The sequence below is a fragment of the Cryptomeria japonica genome, chromosome 11, assembly GCF_030272615.1.
Source record: "Cryptomeria japonica chromosome 11, Sugi_1.0, whole genome shotgun sequence".
Classification (NCBI taxonomy): Eukaryota; Viridiplantae; Streptophyta; class Pinopsida; order Cupressales; family Cupressaceae; genus Cryptomeria; species Cryptomeria japonica.
Genome location: NC_081415.1, coordinates 332,755,600 through 332,771,645, shown reverse-complemented (window position 1 = coordinate 332,771,645; position 16,046 = coordinate 332,755,600). Strand labels below are relative to the sequence as shown.

General features: G+C 38.1%; 1 protein-coding gene across 2 annotated transcripts in view; it reads left to right on the top strand.

Moving 5' to 3' along the window:
• The window catches only part of LOC131075102 (uncharacterized), a 318,013-nt gene that overhangs the window by 288,862 nt on the left and 13,105 nt on the right, over positions 1–16,046 (top strand). The window lies entirely within an intron of this gene.

The following is a 16,046-nucleotide window of genomic DNA, read 5'->3' as shown; positions in this document are numbered from 1 at the left end:
CATATACTTAGCCATTTTCACGCCTTGGCTTTTTATTTGCTTAACTTTGAGGAGTTTGTTAACTGTCGCCATGAGTTAGTTGACCCCCGGTAGGAGTTTGCCATATATCGGACAATTTTAGCTTGACCATGAAGTACACTTGGAAAATTTGTCAGACATGTTTGTGTACGAATAAGCTTAAATCTAGGTAGGAGTTTGAATAACTCTTGCCATGGATTAGTTAACCCTTGGTAGGAGTTTAACATTTATCGGACAATTTTATTTGGACAATTCTCCAATGCCTTGGCAAACATTGATTATGCTAAAACATCTTCCATGCTTGACATTCTTGGATGATTTTGATTGATCATTTGCCATTCCACTTGCCTAACCTTGAGCCCTGTCGAACTTGTTAGCCATTTCTATTTCTTCAACCTGAACGAAATTTTCAATGTGCCATTTCACTTGCCTTCTTTTGAGTTGGTCAACAGTGTTCATGCCATGTTCATGCTGTAATGCGCCCTTCTCAGTGATGTGCTTTCAGTGGTCCATTGGCCTATTCCTAAGACTCGTAGGCTATGTGGAAAGGAGAATTAGGGTTTCCAACTTTTGTGGAGTTCTGCCCGAGCTTTTTAGGGTTTACTAGGAGTGAATTATTCAGTTCTATCTATGGTTTCCTTTTGGGTTTTTCATGAGCTCCAGGGTGGCATAACATGCATTTGATTCTTTGGTGAAGTGAGAACTTACTATTTTTAGTAAGTTAGGGTTTGGCTGTTTGGATGATGTTGTCTTACTGATCTTTCCAAGCTCTTTCTACGGGTGCGAAGATCATGTTTTTCGGAGGAGTATTTCATGACTTACTATTTTTAGTAAGTGGCAGTATTGAGCAATTCTATTTTTAGCAGTTTGGACAGGGTCTCGATCCTGTAGAAGTTCAGTGGTCTTCATTGCTCAGCTTCATCCTGGATTTTGTTGATAATCAATATTGGAGTCATAAGTGATTCAATTAAATATTATTTCCTTATCCTAAGGTTTAATATTTAATTATTTTATTACTGGTTAATGATATATTAGGCGACTTAGGAAAAGACATATTTATATCTAATATCAATGTTAAATTTTCCTATTTAGGCTTTGAAATTTGAAGAATGCGTTATGTTATCATTGAAGACTTAGGCAAGTTCGAACTTGTTTAAATTATTGGTAAAAATGCAACTTGGGCGCCCACCTTGGGAAATGAAACAAAATGTCATTTGGATGCCATGTGTGAGTGAAATGAAATGCAAATTGGAGGTGAATTTCAGGCCATTTACATTTGAATTTCACAGGGAAAAAACTATAAATACAAGTGCTTGGCCTCCCATTTGGATATCTTGAAAAATTGCATCGTTATGTTGTCGGTTTGGCAATTGAAATCTGAGCTTCGAAGTGACCTTCCTAGCTAAGTGCAATTTTGTACTTGCAAGATAGTACCTAGCTGTTTTACCTATCCTTTCAGTGATATTTGCGAGTTTGTTGAAGTGTGGAATTGCTGGTTCTGCTGTAGTTTGAGTTTTGGTGTGTTTCCAGGCTACTAGGGAAGTCATGGCTGAAGCATATTTTCATTCATAAGTCTCTGTGTGACCTCCTGCTGCTTGTGGGTATTGGCTCCTTGGTTTTCGATGTCCTAGGCGATTCTTCCTATAAGTTTGCATTGGTTTTCGTGGTGTATTGGAATTTATATTGCAAATCGAACTTTTTCTTTGGTATGCCCTATGCTGGAGGTGCTTTGGGTTGTGTGTCTTGGGTTTGGGGCATTGTTGGTTGTTGTTTATCTATTCTATCCTTATCGCCTTCTTTGTATCTTTCATTTGCATCTAGTTTGGGGGTTTTCTGTTGAGTATAGAGAAAGATATGAATGATTTGGTGGGTTTTCAGCTCGCTGTCATAAAATTACAGATTTCTAGAAGTTGGTGTTTGGGAGTGCCTTTCATAGTGTGAGTAGGTTAGTTGATTTGGGAGTGATTTGGAGTGTTTTTGGGTGAGTTTGGAGAGAGAATTGAGCATTTCTTAGTTTCTTGAAGTTGTTGGTATGCGTATTATTGATCCTAGGATTTCATGAATTCATGTTGAAGGATCTTTTGGGAGTTAGTAACTGTTTGAAGAAATTTATCAGCATTGGACAGCATTACTTCTCTATTCTATCTCTCTATTTTATGTTGTAAGGTTAAGTAGTAGTACTACTAACCATTTCTGGATTGTAAGCATTCCCATTGGAAAGTGGAAGAGGTTGGCTTGCCGCCTATATTTTGATATTTGTTACTCAGTCCTCCCGCTGCATAAGCGGTTGAGTGATATATGTTTGTAATGGTCCTCCTGTTGCATAAGCAATTGAGTGATGTTTGTTGTAATGATCCTCCCGCTGCATAAGCGGTTGAGTTGAGCTTGTTTGGTGTGTTTAGTCCTCCCACTGAAACATTGCGGTTGAGTGATTCGTGTTTTGGGAGTGTTGTTCTCTTGGTTGGTTTACCTCCAAGCTTCTTGATTCACTCGCTGGATAAGCGGAAGGGGTTGGCTTGCCGCCCATTATTGTATTCAGCACTTCAGCAGATTATTACTAACGATCCCCTGCTACTGTATGCTCTCACCCTCCCAGTTTGGGCTCTTGATGATCAAAAGGTGTAGGGTTCCCTTCAGTTGTTTGGATTCCATTATTCTAACCCTAACGGGTGATTGGTGTGATTGTAATCTTGCTATTGAAAATAAATAAAAAATTAAGGGGAATATTACACATACCTTGCTGGTTCATCTAAACAAAAACCCTAATCTGGATTTCCATTTTTCTTTTTGCACTTGGAGACCTTATTTTCGAAATCTGAGAACATGGGTACTGATAAAATGGCCAATCTCCTAGAACAAAACCCTAATTAGGGTTTGCATTCTGCTTTTTACCCTTAAAGACATAATTTTCAAAATCTAAGAACATGGGTAGGAATAATTTGGCATGAGGATTGAAACCCTAATCTCGAAAAAAGCAAAAAATTTCAAACCCTTGCTTTTTACACTTAGAAGCAAAAAATTTCGAATTTGAAGACATGGGCAGGATCAAAACGACCTAAAGTACAAAACACTAATCTTAGAAAAAAGAAAAATTTTTGAAGCCCTACTTTTTATATCTAGAGGTGATATTTTCAAATTCCAACAAAATGGGTAGTAATAAAATAACTCAAAGAACAAAACCCAGATATCACTTTCAAAAAAGCAGAAAAAGCAAAAAATTCTAAAAATAGCAGGTTGCTGGAAATGACCCAAAGCAATTGCGATCTTCATCCTTCAAGCCTTCTGAACACTTTGACAACACTTAAATTCAATTCTGAGCATAAATTCTCAATCTGGCCTGGAATGACCTCAAAACTCTAACTCTTAACTCTCTTAAAATGAAGATTTATGAAAATGCAGAGCCAGGACAAAACCTAAAAAAGCGAAAACAAGGGGTTCCCATCTGCGATGGGGCAATGTGTGAATTAGGTCACAACACTACCTAGGTATCCTACTGACAAGATCATCCTTATGGAATTGGCCAAGCAACTGATGGCAGTTCATATAGTCTAGTTAGCCAATCATAAACAAGGTATCAATATTTCCTCTCACAATCCATTGCAGATTGGTCGATATTCTTTGACCACTTCAGCAAGAACCACGATGGAAACCGAACTTCAAGAAATCAAGTTGAGGAAGTTCAAGGAGAGGAAAGATTTTGATTAGCGAGGGATGAAGGACAAGATTAAGAGAGCCTTCACTCATGTTCAACGCCTTGAGGATGTATGGGTTGATCTTCGCACAAAAGAAGACATAAGGAGAATGGATTACAGCAGGTTCACCTTGGAGCAGATTGTAGATCTGGATCTAACCAAGATCCTAGAAGGAATGATGGATAACGAGAAGATTCTTGACCCAGAATATATAGAGCAAAGAGTTGGAGAGGCTCCTCTTCCCTCTCCTCAATGGTCACAAAAGGAGTGTACTTCTATTTTCAACTGGTTTCAGCCCATTCTTGCTAACACCAATGCTTGGCTGAAGAATAATAATGTCAAAACCATCAAGGTTAAAGGTGGAGCAGAAAGTTATTCAGTTGGACCAGTTGGGCAAAGATCTGAGGTTAGAATCAAGTCCAAAGAAGGTTGAAATATCCCCTTAATTTTTTTTCAATTATTTCCAATTGCAAACATCACAAAGCACCCATTAGGGCTAGAAAAGATAATCACAACACTGCTGAAAGGTAGCCCTTCCACTTTCTGATCGCCAAGAGCCCAATGTGGGAAGGTGAGAGCATACGATGATAAGGGGATCGTTAGCTTCAATAATCCACTGGAAATTACAATGTTGGGCGGCAAGCCAACCCCTTACGCTTATCTAGCGAGTGAGAGAGATTTCAAAAGCAGTATGGCGGTATCACCAGACAATTACAGAATCCAAGAAACTGAAATAAGTAACAATCACTCGACCACTTATTCAGTGGGATGACTGAAAATGAAACTTACAATCTACTCAACCGCTTATTCAGTGGGAGGACTGAAAATGAAACTTACAATCTACTCAACCGCTTATTCAGTGGGAGGACAGTATTACAATAAGATAAGATAGGCAACAAAGCCAGCCTCTTCCACTTATTCAGTGGGTCATGTGTTACAATCCAGAAAGAAATAGTTGTTAGTATTACTAATCAGCTTTACAATATATAGCATGAGATTTCAGAAAAAGAACATCACTGTCCATCACTGCAAATGATAAGATATGCACTCCAAAACCATCAAAGACTAACCACTCCAAAAACACACTTATCACTATCAATCTTCAAAATCTGATATGTAAACAGCAAACTAGAAATACGCAGACCAGCAACTACAAAACTCACAAAAATGCTCACAACTTTTCCCACACTCAACGGAATGAACCCAAATCAGATGCAAATGAAAGCTGGGAGATAGGCGATTAAGCTAGAACTGACAAAACACATCAAACAGACCCAAAACTACTTTGAACACATCCCAAGGCAACTTCAACATGGTACGACTAGGGCAAAAATTTGATTTGCATTATAAAATTAATGACTCCAAGATAAGCACTAAAAATTTACAAGAATGATCACCTAGAGCATAGAGAAATAACAATCCAATACCCAGAACATACAGATAACCACGCAGAGACTTATGAGCAAAACACACCAACAACACACTGAAAACCAGCAACCTGGAACTCACACATAGCACACCAAAATCAGAATACTTCAATCACAAAATTCGCACTGAATTCCATCTATTCTCCTTTGTAATGTCCCCTTTTCTAGGTGACATGAGATGAGCAGGGGTTGACCTACCATTCGAGTTCCCGTAGGTCAACGACATGGTTAGGGGACTCATTCTGAGGGTCATGGAGCTTTGCAGGGGCTCTGTGAGCCGTTTCGGACCTTCAGACAAGGTCTCCTATTTTTTAGGGAGAACTGGCAGTTGACTGAATGACCACCTGGGGGACCAAGGAGAAGAGCAAGATCCTTTTGAGCAGTTACAGGTGTTTGGAGAGAGGTTCCTACTTTTTAGGGAGATTCCCTACTTTTTAGGAGGTTGTGGTAGTTTCCATATTTGAGGTTCCACGGGACCATACCATGGTTTCAATTTCAGGAAGATTGGGTGTGTTTCCTAGTTTCTAGGAGCATCCCTAGATTGTAGGGATGGGACTGCCAGTTGGCCCATCTTGTCCGGCATCAGTCACAGACAGGTGACAAAGTCAGATTCATGTTTGGTTGGTTATTTTGGGCTATTATGGATCTATGGAAATATTTTAATATATTTAAATATTTCCTAAGTTAGCGTTTAAATAAATTAAAATAAGGCTATGTATATAGCCATTTCGGAGCAATAAGGGGTTTTTGGCTTCATCTGGTTTGATATGCCTATGTGTTATAGCTCGTTGGAAAGGTCTTGAACTTTGCTACATGATTCTCACCTCTCGGAGTCTTTTTGGATGCTTGAAGCTATTTATTCGCAATAAAGTGATATTTTTTTATAGTTTGACGCCATAATTGGGAAAGTGTCACTTTAATTATAAAGCGCAAGCTTTATTATTCTTTAGGGTTTGACTTGCAAAGGGAAAGGAGTTATAAGGAGATGAAAACCTAATTGATAGCATCTTTTTTCATTTTGAAACTTGCGAATTTGGGAATTGCTCTGGAAGAGTGATTTTGGTCTGGGACGCAAACCCTAGGTCTGAGCTTGCTGGGACGTAGCCCTCAGTAGGAGTTGACAGTGGATTTATCCAAGATTGCACAGAGATTGTCAGAGGTAGAAGACACATCTTCTTGTCCTGAAGATTCGGCGTGCATATTGGGGGTTTCAACAGGGCGGCTAGTCTATTTCAGCTGGCACGTGATTTGCAGCAGCTTCCACGCCTCCTTTGCAACCACGCCTTGTTTGTATGTTGGCTTGAAGGGTTGTATTCAGCTTATTTGGTCTTCCTTGTTCGTTGCCAGTAATATTCCTCCACCTGGCATCAATCTAGATTGAGAACAGCTCCAAATAAATGTATGGATTCTTGCTGAATACAAAACTAGGTTATTTGCCTGGTATGATTTGCAGTATTTTCAGATTGCTCAAGTGTTCTTACATATGAACATTGTTTACTGCTTTATTTCACAGTTGTTGCTATTTATCAATTACTTATCTTATAACATCAAAACCTGAAAAGAAACAATCCCTTTCTGCAACTTCTGTCTATTCTATAAGATCACCGGAAAATTACAAAATATAGTATAAGAATTTACAGCAGCAACAGCAAAAGGATCCATTTGGGATCTTTCATCCTGAGTGAAGAACAGTCGCACAGTCTCAACCAGACGTTGTCTTCCAAGCGAGAAGCTAAGCATTCAATCTAAGAGATAAGCATTCCTCGAAGCATTCAAACGGGATTTCGGCAGCACTTCGTTATAATATTCATGGATACCCCAAAATGAGAGCCCAAGGCTTTTATTTATAATCTTCTCCACAAATCGAACTTCCTTTCCCTCCAATATGGGATTAAACACTGACATTCAAATTTCTTTTAATTTGCCTTTCATTTCATTTCATTCCATCTCCTTCCCAGATCGCCCAAGTGCATAGATGAGTTACTTTATTAAAAATGCCAATAATACATAAAGTGAGCGCTCAACATAAACCTGGGGAAATGAATTTTAAATATGAATATAACTTAAGGAATCCTATTAAGAAAATCGTCCAACTTGCCTTAAGTTATAATTTAATAAAAAACACCATTTTTTCATCAAATACCAAACTTGCCAAAACAAGCTCCAAGGATATGGGGAAACAAATTGAGAGAATTGCCCTGCCAGAAATAGCCACTGAACTGAGTTGTAGAACCCCTGCCAAAAATAGCATACTATTAAAAATAGTAAGTGTGTCCAAAGTGATTTTGACCACATTCTGAGAAGCAGTCTTACTAAAAATAGTAAGTCCGGAAAAAGTCTTCAGATTCAATTGCATGTTATACCATCGCGAAGCTCTCTAAAAACCCAGGAAAATCCAAAGAAATAAGCTGCCTTCGCCTCCACTTACTAAAAATAGTAAGTTTGCCAAACTTAGCTGCTTGTTGTGCATGTACCATCATTGCGAAGTTTTTCGAAAACCCAGAAGGAATCCAGAACCAAAACTGACAAACTCCAACATGCAAGCTGTTGACGTGGCTAAAATCGCGGAACTACGACTCCCTCCAGCCAACGCAGAATAGAATGTACTCGCTGAGTATCCTATCCTCTCTTGAGATAAGGAAATCCCTAATGTTGTTTTTAATTGATCAATGGGGACGAGCTCAAGGTTTCGATTGTCAAGTCTTGACTGCAGGATAGCTCAGTGATTGATGTGATTTGTTGGGAGCACAAGTGGACTTACGTTTTGCAACAAGATGGTTTGCTACGATTCTCAGACTACGAAATAAAATCAAAAGGGAAGGGTTTAGGAGACCTAAGGACAAGGATGATAACAGTTGATGTAGCGAGTAGACAGATTCTGATAAACCAGTTCTCGTTTTGCCTAAGACACCCTCACAACTAGACAAGAACGGTGCAAGCTCCAAGGGATTCAGGATTTTCAATCCGGAGACATTCATTTAGGCACCCAATTCTGGCGCAGCCTAAGACGAACACCTGTAGTTGAACTAAGCACAGTTTGGGTTCAGACTAACCATGCATGGTGACCTACAATCAGTAGACCCCCAATGGTATGAACCAGAAATGCATCAAATACCCCTCTACACTTCACCATTAAAATCCCTGCACTCTAAAATTAACTAGCTGAAAGAAACCATGCAAACAAAATGAAAACAAGATGATAAACACCAAATCAATGTCTATATATTGATTTCAGCTGCCTATTACAACAATTTCTGCAGCATCTCTATGCTATGCCTAAAATTTAACCTTCTAACTTCTAGCCTATTCTAACTTCTAAAATCTAACTACAAAATTCTAACACAAAATTCTAACCCTTTACAAAAGAAAGGCCTCTGCCTTTTATAGAATTTACAATTTTGAATCGAAGGGTAGGATTAACTGCATCCAAGGGCTGCAACCTGCCATCCAGAAGCTAGCAGCCTTAACCCATGCCCATTAAACTCTCAGTTATCTATCCAACCACTATCTCAACTACCTGCAACTGTCTGGATTCAATTTGAGTCTATCCAGTAGTTGGACATAATTGTCCACAACTGACTTGTTTCCCCTTTGTTTCAAAATATCCTGAGTGGGGCCCACGGGCAATTTTACAATAAAACAGTTTCAGTTTTCAAAAACTGAACTTCTGGAATTAAATCCAGCTGTGTATTTCCCGAGAATGCATAGACTTGCTGCATTCGGAGTGTTCTTTAGTCTTCGGTCCCGATGATGGACTTTAACTTGTGGTCTGGTGGCACAGTAGCACGCTTCCCAATGCTCGGTTTAGATCTCGCGCTCCTGCATCTTCTTCTTCAGCCTTCAACGCCTGGCTTTGTCGTTTTAGGCTTTCTCCTAGTTCCTTCCGATGACATTCTGCGACCTGCAAACAATTGATTTCACTTTAATAAATCAATTTAAAAAATTAATTAATTTAATTTGACAAATATTAAATTTTATTTACGACATCTAGCTTTGAGAAGCTCTTTGTGAGATGTATCTTTTGAATCTCTCACTTTTGAATGTAACTCGCGATTCTGGCTCTTTGTGATGCTTGGGCGATTTTCTCTTCCTAACTTAAAAGACGTAACCTTTGTTTATAATTGCCTCAAGCCCTATGGGATTTGGCCATTTTCATTAAAATGTGCGATTTAGTTCTTTGGCTTTCATATTTTAAGCTTCTAGGCGACTTTAACTTTATTAACCCCCCCCCTTTTTATGGATTTTATCACTTTGTCATTTTAGGGAGAATTTTGGTCTTCCTAGGCAAAAAGAGCGAACTTATTATTTGGCTCTACCTCCTTTTATTTTACTCAACTTACCGCTCCATGACTTTTCGGTGCTTTTGACCAAAAAAAAAACACAATTTTTCTACAAATCGTGTGATCTCCCTTTCCCCTCACAAACCCAGCATGTGCAATTTCTTGCTTTTATTAACTTTTTCGGCTTAAAAGGGTCTATTTTATGACTTTAACGTTTTTCGGCCTAAAAGGCCATTTTGCAAGACTTATTTAAACGCCCTTTCTTTTTCACATTTTCGCGATTTTTGGGTTAGAAGGCCATTTTCGGGCAAAAAGCATATTTTTTCACGATTTATGACATTTTCGGGTTATGAAAGGCTTTTTGAACTTCGTGATTTTTTCTATGCGAGCCGATTTTGAGAGTTTGAGTGTTATTCGGGTATGAAACCATAATGCGTGACTTAGTCTTAGGCACCTCCCTCACTAACTTTTTGGCTCTTTAAGCATTTTTGGCCTGTGAGGAAGTTTTGGCTTGCTTGGGCTTAATGCGCGATTTCCAACTTGTTATTTTTCCCCACGCCCATTCCAATTTGAGCCCACAAATGACTCACAGTTTCGGTTTTGAAGACACTGCTTGTTTTTAAGCCTCCAAATTTCGGGCCTCTTTACCAATTTGTGAACATTTGGAATTTCGACATTTTGGAACATTTTGCAAATTCCAAATTTCGGCCTACTGCAAGAAAATGTGCGAGTGTGGAATCCCTAATCATTTTCGGCCTTTTTGTGAGTTTGAAGTTTTCGGGCTACTTGGCCAAAATACACGACAATCGCCCTTCACTAAATTCGGGATTTCTAGAGAAATTTTGCGATTTAGTCCCTCAAGTTCATTTTCTGTAAACCACGATTTTTGGGGTTGAAGTTTGCAATATGGCCCTAGAGGCCGAATTTGGTTTTAGCGGCACTTGACTTGGACTTTCAAATGTCCTCTCTCTTCCGCCGGGACAGACAGACACAAACTGGGGGTCCCTGTCCTGGACAAGGATGGGTGTGCAATATGCACAACACAAGCCATCGAAAATGCAAAAACATCCTCCCAGAGGTAGGAAACCCTAATTTCTGCTTCCAACTAGCCTACAGGTCTCCGAGATAGGCTAATAGTCAACTAAATTGATTACTGTTGAGAAGGGGACATTACAAAGGTGCTTCTTCAGGTACCAAAATCAAGTTAAGGGTGAGGAGGACCTTGGTTATTCCTCCACAAAAGGTGACACTGAAAGGGAAGGAGAAACCACAAGTGCAGATCCATGTTATTGACCCAGAGGATGAAGAGCATGAAGAAAATACGGCAGGATCTCCTCCTACCATGGACTCGGGTTCTCCTCACTTGGTTCCTCAATTGTCGCTAGATGTACCCATGTCCCCAATGGACACGGATGTAGACTCTTTCTCCACGGTTCATGTAGATCCTATTGAACTGAGTACATCTGTCTGTGCTAATGTAGAAGTACCTATTGATACTTCTTATGGTGACTTCGAGAATGTTTTTGATGTGAATTCCTCATATGCTATCCTGCCCAACATATCTTTTCTTGAGGTTGATACTTCTGCCATGAGATTTGATAAGTTAATGATTGAAGCTAGTCATGATGTGCCACTTGAACAAACACTCATTGTTGTCCAAATAGAGGCTTCTCCTAGAGTGACAACTGTGGTACAAGCAGATCCTGTTTCTTCACAAACCACAGTTGTTGTTCTGAATGCAGGTTCTTTAGAACTACCTCCATGGTTGTGTTCAATCACACCCAAGAGAAAGAAGCAAGAAATTTGTTCTAACATATTTGATTTCTAGCAGCTCAAGAAACCTAAGCCAAGGGTTGTTAAGAAGGTAAGGACAGTCTCACGGGTGGTGGTAGATAATAATAAAATGAAATATGCAAAAGTGGCAAAGCCTCTAGTGGTGAGATCGCCAGAAATAATGCAGCTGTCAGATTAAAGGATCACAAGCGTGGATCTTGGTAAGAAGACACATGCAGGTATTATGCATGATGCTCAAGATTCAATAGCTTCCCTAGTTCAGAGGTATGATGAGCTCCTGGCAAAGAAGGATGAGCTCAAGGAAAAGAATTCACAAAAAAACAATCAAGAATAGGTACCCTACCCCTAGGATCAACAAGTTGATTGATGAGTTGCAAAAGACAAGTTTACTTTTTGAAGATTGATCTTTGATCAAGATACCATCAAATTAGAATAAGAGAAGAGAACATACATAAGACTATGTTCAAATCCCCCTATAGACACTACAAGTTCTTGGTCATGCCTTTTGGATTGACCATTCAGTCATGTATGCATTAAATATTCAATAAGCAGTTGCAAAAAAATGTACTTGTCTTCTCTAATGCTATTTTGAAATACAAAAAACTATAGGAGGATCACCTCAGACATATTGATGAGGTCTTAGGGATTATGGAGGCACAATCACATCATGCCAAGGCATCCAAATGCAAGTTTGGGATGACAAAAATCTTATATTTAGGACATGTGATTAGTACAAAAGGAATTAAAGTGGACTAGGAGAAGGTTTGAGCTATCTTGGATTGGCCACCACCTAAGACATTGACCCATCTTAAAGGATTCTGTAATGTCCCCATTTGGGACTTCTCATAATTCGGTCTTGAGACATCAATTTTAATTAATAGTGAGATTTGTAATATATTAATAAATATAGTTTTGCCAAAACTGAATGCATTTCAATATATGAATATAACATTTAACTTAAATTTGTAAGATTAGCTTGGGAGTTGGAACTTATCTTCACAATCAATGCTATTAATCCACCAATCTGGAATAGGTCTGCACAATGCTCTCTTCTAAAATTTGCTATGGTGGAGCTCTTTTTATTTCCCCCTTTAACTGTCCAAATTCTCTTTATGAATTTGATGTGAAGTTCCTCTTATATCTGCTTTGGATCTTTTGCTTTTATTCATTATACTAACTTAAATGTCGCCTTTCTTTGTCATTACTGCTGCTTGTTCTTATTTGTTTTCACATTAACAAATCATAACTTATTAATCGCAGCTTAATAAAGGTAATTGACCTTGATAAATTTAGCCATCACCATCGCTGCCACTTTAATTGATAACAATTTCATTTCCCGTTAATTGGCTATCGTTATTGATGCTGATAAGTCATTTTTTCTTATGAATTGATATTGCTACATTGAACACTGGATTTCGCTGCTTCTTGACCTCTGTGAAGTTAATTGTTATTCCTTTATTATCGCTCCATACCTGTCCCAGCGATTAATCAGATTTGGGCTATGTAGACAGCGATAAGACTTGGTTCTGTATAAGTCTTTGGTACCATATGTTCTGTATAAGTCTTGGTACCATATCTTATGTAGACGCTGAGACTCTATTTATCTCTTTGTAGTGATTTCACCCTTGTCAAGAATCGGATAAAGAGTTCTTCCATGTTTATTGCTTGGATATCCATGATTCACTGTAGGCAGATTATGGTAGACGTCTTTCCCCTCCTCCTAGAATGAGGTCAACTCTCATTTTATATCTTACTAATCGAATAGTTGCATCCATATGATTTGAAAGACATATCTCTCCATTAGTTACCTCTCTCTAATACATCGTACCTCTCCACAGTTAATGGCTATTAGTTAATCTTGTCTATGATTATCTATTCAAATTGTAACTTCTCTTTACAACACAATAGATCAGTTTGTAAACGAATTTGCCTTCCTTAATCGCTGATGACTTCAATATTATTAGTCACGATGATCTCGGCTCATCTTTATAGTTATTAATATAATCACCGCATAGTCTGATCGTTGACTGTTTTTATCGTAATGATTCCGCCTTTATCTTATAATTGTTTCATAGTCATTCAAATCGCTACCCATGATATTAACGTTGAAGAATGGAATCATCGATTGTCTTCCTTCATTGATATCTAGTTGTTACTGTTAACCGATGATAATTAGTTATCGTCAGATCTTCTTATTATGAGTCTCCTTGGTTAGCATAAAAATGATTTCTGTGTAAGGGTAAGGTAGATTATCGATTTGTATATTATTGCACCATATTTAATATGAATTAGTCTTCCAATAAAGATCTCTTGATTCATTCTGCAATTTTGTCTCTTTTAGAGACTTCACCAAATTGCAGAAGTACTAACGCTGTAAGACTAAATTTGGGGACATTACAGATTCTTCAGTTTGTTCAACTACTACATAAGGTTTGTTCGAGGTTTTCCACAATTAGAAACACCCTTAATAGATTTGACCAAGAGGGGGTCTTTCATCTAGATAGAAACAGCACAACAAACTTTCAATAAGTTCAAGGAAGTAATGAGCTCTTGTCTAGTTTTAGCATTGCTAAATTTCTCTTAGCCCTTTGTGTTAGAATGTGATTTTTTTGATGAGGGAATTAGACTTGTCCTAATGCAATAAAAAAACACCCTATAGCATTTGAGAGTAAGAAGCTCAAGGATGTAGTGGATTTTCTATCTATGAAAAGGAGATGTTAGCCATTATGCATGCATTGGCTAAATTCAGGCATTATCTAGCAGGGAGTAAATTTATGGTAAGGACATATCATAACAGCTTGAAATATTTCCTCAAAAGGATTTGAATGAAAGGAAGCAAAGGTGGGTTACCAAACTGTAGACCTATGATTTGAATATTGAGTATGTTAAAATGGCAAATGCCCTATCCAGAAAGCCAACCTTGTGCTCAATGACAAAGGTATCAAGAGATTGGAAGACTCATCTCTTGGTTGAGTATTCCAAGAATGCTTTTGCTTGTGATGTTGTGGAAGGGATGATGTAGGATGACGGGTAGAGGATAGTGGATGATCTCATTTTGTACAAAGACAAGATTTACCTAGTTCATGAATCGAAAATGAAAGAGAAGATATTAAGGGTTACCCATGACACACCTATAGTAAGGCACCCTAGATACTTAAGACCTATATGTAGGTTAGGGAGAGATTTATATGGAAGGAGCTCAAAGATGATGTCTTGAGGCATGTTAGGGAGTGTTTTACTTGTTAACAAAATAAATTAGAGAATACCTTTCTAGTAAGATTGTTGCAACCCCTACCCATTTTGAAGTAGAAGTGGCAAAGCATATCAATGGATGTTATAAAAAATAGTGTAAGGATTCCATTTTTGTCAAGTTGACTAAGTATGCCCACTTCTATGCTATATCTCTTGAGTTTAAGGCACTGTAGGTTGTAGAGTTTTTTTTTTATGGAGGTGTTCAGACTCCATGGCCTACCCAAGAACATTGTTAGTGATTGGGATAATAGGTTTCTCAATATGTTTTGTCAACAGCTTTTCAAATTGATAGGTCCTAAGTTAGCTCCAAGCACAAGTTGCCACCCATAGACAAAGGAGTAGACAAAGATTTTCAACATGGGCAGAGAGATACTTGTAGAACTTTGTGGTAGGAAAACATAAGGCATGGATCAAGTTATATTTGGGAGAGCATTATTACAAATTATACTACATTACAAATGTCCATTGGCATGACTACATTCAGAGCTCTGTATGGTTATGATGCCACATCTTTTGTGGATTTGGTCATTGTTGATAGCAAGGTTTCAAAGGCAAAGGGTTGGATCTAGGGAACTTGGACATTCTCAAGTAATTAAAGGAAATCTCCAACAAGTTCAAAATCAACACAAAGTTTATACAGATAAGAACAAGGTAGAGAGATCTTTTGAGATTGGTGACTTGGTCTACTTGTGGTTGCAGGCCTACAGACAATCTTCCTTAAAAAAGAGTCCAGAGAGAATCTAAAAACATGGTTTTATGGTCCATACAAAATAATGAGAATAGCTAAGGTTGCTTATGAGCTGAAGCTGCCGGAGCACAATAAAATCCACAACTTATTTCATGTTTTGTGCCTCAAAAAGTCACTTGGGCAGTGTATTTCACCCTCTTCTGAACTACCGCCATTGGATGAGGAAGGTAAATTATAAAGTCACTCTAGGTGGGAAATTAATTAGTTATGGAAAATAATTTTCAAAAGGTGTATAAAGAGGAGAATTTAGAAGGGAAGGTTCATTCTAGGTATTTATTTTCAAAATCTCAGCTTTGGAGATTAAGAAACTCTTCATCTTTATTGCCTAGGGCTAAAACCCTCAACCAAAGATTGATTTTGAGGACGAAAACCTTCCTAGACAATTTGTGAGTGGATTCACATAGGATTATATTTTATAAATAGCAGAATTGAGAAGGGAAAGTTCATTCTTGGCATTTATTTTCAAAACTCCAACTTTGAAGATTGAGCAACTCTTCATCTTTCTTGGCTAGGATGAAAACCCTCAAGCAAAGATTGCTTCGAGGACAGAAACCCTCGCCAATTTTTGAGTGAATTCACATAGGATTCACAGATGTGTTGAATGTAGAAGATTTGCAAAGGAACTCGAAGGTTTCATTCCATTGAAGATAGTTGTGGAGCAAATAATTAATAATTTCAATTGAGAACCAAGTGTGTGTTTCATCAGGTCAACCATTTCAATATTTGATTATTCTAGCCACCCATTGGAAGAAGAGTATAGGTCATACAAATCAGAAATGCAGGCTTTTACTTGTAAAGAGGATCAAAACAGTCTAAGACTTAAGGTGTTGAGCAT